This window comes from Poecilia latipinna, unplaced genomic scaffold (genome assembly GCF_001443285.1).
Source record: "Poecilia latipinna isolate Pla-1442-1.1 unplaced genomic scaffold, P_latipinna-1.0 Scaffold432, whole genome shotgun sequence".
Taxonomy (NCBI): domain Eukaryota; kingdom Metazoa; phylum Chordata; class Actinopteri; order Cyprinodontiformes; family Poeciliidae; genus Poecilia; species Poecilia latipinna.
In genome coordinates, this window is record NW_015113048.1 from 234,520 (window position 1) to 236,854 (window position 2,335).

At 42.9% G+C, this 2,335-nt stretch overlaps 1 protein-coding gene across 2 annotated transcripts in view; it reads left to right on the forward strand.

The window, feature by feature from the left end:
* Positions 1-2,335, forward strand: part of LOC106950972 (probable ribonuclease ZC3H12C) — a 19,735-nt gene that overhangs the window by 5,178 nt on the left and 12,222 nt on the right. Inside the window, exon 1 of one of the 2 annotated variants that reach the window (XM_015038180.1) lies at positions 48-528. The exons of the other annotated variant lie outside the window; for it this stretch is intronic. The gene's annotated coding sequence lies outside the window, so the exon portion shown is untranslated. Of the gene's footprint in view, positions 1-47; positions 529-2,335 lie in introns of those variants that run through there. 2 annotated transcript variants of the gene reach the window in all.

Here is a 2,335-nt window from a genome sequence, read left to right on the forward strand (position 1 = left end):
CCCGCGGCAGCACCACCCCCAGCCTGAAACAAAAGAGAGAAGAGTGACTGTGGCGCTCCGTAGCCAGGTGTTCCCCACGCTGCAGCTGCCCTCCCCAGCCTCCCTTTGTGTGGCTCTATTGTTGGCCGGCCCACCCCTCCTTGATTCATCGGCCACACAGGGGAAGCCCCTTTCAGGCTTGGGACAGGAGTGTGTGTGTGTTGGAGAGTACGCGTGCCTTAGGGAAGCAGGCATCTGCCCAGAGCCACTTCCCTCCTCCTCCTCATGTCTCGGTGTAAATCTGCTGCTCTCTGATTGGTGAAGAAGCTCCCACTTCGAACCAGGCGACGGCGGACATTGTTGCTCCATCTGTCCGGCCGCTCATTGTCCAACCTGCCTGCTGGAGGACGCCGTCTCGCTCCGGAAGATGCTTGGATGGAGCAACTTTGGCTCCCGATTTGCGTCCATTTCACCTGCAGCCTTTCTCCTCATCTGCTCAGCGAGGATTTAAATATGTGGAAATGAGACACCCAGGTCTGTCCGGCTCTGGTGAGTGATATGAACCCTCCACCTTTCTGCTGGCAATTACACAATTATTCCCCTGAACCTAACCGACTCTGATATCGGAGATGTTTTTTCAACCCAATCAGGATGTGTGCATGAGAGATTCAACCTTTTTGGTCTAATAAATATATCTGTTCCAGAAGTTATTGCGATAAATAATAATATTGCCTTTTTTGAGACCTTTTTCAAGTAATATTATACAAGAACACAAGGGTGAAGAGAGGTCAAGACAGGCAGCAGCACACGTCATAATAGACGAGACAAAGACAAATAATAAAATTAGACATTCAAAGTTGTAAAATACAAACAATTTGACAATAAGTTAAAAGAAAAAAAGGCATTTCACACGCTGCTCCAATCAGACAGCTCTTTGGCTCTCCGTCACCTGAACAGGCAGGAACACCAAACTAAACGTCTGAGGTTCAGACATGAGAAACAGCCTTCAAAATGCCGAGTCATCATATTCTAACTGTAAGCCCTGTGAAATGCTGGCGTGTGATTTTAGCTATTTTAATTAGAAGTGAATGCGTCCTAAATTATTCCACCAAGTGTTAACTCAGTATTGTTGAAACCTAACATGTTGGAATGATTGTTTGGGTGTGGATTTCATAAAAGCTGCAGTATTTTATAAAAAACGAGACAAGATCTAATAAGAGATCTACACTTTTACGCTACAAGTTTTCTCCGATTGACCCCATATCAATCTTTCCGGGGTGAAACAGGGAAAAGTTTGCATAGATGATTAGCAATAAATCAATCGCATGATCAATTAAAACGATATCAATCACTTTCATTTTCTTGATTTATCGTTTTTCTCTAATGTTTATTGATCTTTGAGGATGTGTGCTTGCGTTATCATGCCACTACCATTAAATTACTTGAACATAGTTTCAAAACAACTTCTGGGACAATTTATCATCCAGCAAAATGTTATTGTGACCAACCTGGAAGCTGCTTCTTGAACTTGTTTGCAATAAATCAGAAGCTTTTAATATGCTGGTTTACGATGAAGTACGATGTGTGGTCACAGTAAAACCAAATAGTCTGGAATAGTTAAGAAAAAATGTCCTTAAAGCACGTTGGATGTCCCAATTTCATAATTTTCAGAAACGAGCTCATAAAAGAAAATTGAGTAATTCGAACCTGAATGGTTTGCTGAACGCTGAGGTGGAAAAATGCCAACTTAACCGAAAATTAGGGTAAAAAAAACCCATAAAATAAACTTCAACAATTCTAAAATTGATCAAAAGTACTTAAAAACATACCTAAAAAAAAAGTAAAGATATGAATACACATTGTCTCAAATGATCTCTAACAACATAAACAAATCAAAGCTTTATTGATGTGCTTAGAAAGTTTTAGGACTTTAGAATAGCATTTGGACTCGAAGTGTCCCCTCCCCCACGTGTTGCTAAATTACAAAGAACAGAAGCTGAAACAGATATTTGCAGCTCAGTTTGTGTTTCACAAGATTTTTTAACGAATTAGTCTGAATGCAGTGTACGGAAACCGATCGGTAAACATCTGCTGCCCCCCACACACTCACTTTGCTACCCCCATCTGTTTCTGCCCTTTTTTTTTTTTTTTCTACACTAACTTTTGCGCGGTGGCGGCTGTGCATGCAGCCATTTGCCGCCAGACGACCCCCCATGAAAAACCGCCTTTTTAAGCCGTCCCTCCCCTCCTCTGCACACTCTCGCTGTAAGGAGTGTGTTACATATTCATCAGCGGCTCCATCACAGCCAGCGACGTTTGAAAGGTTCCCCCACCGGTTAAGACGGGGGGGGGGGGG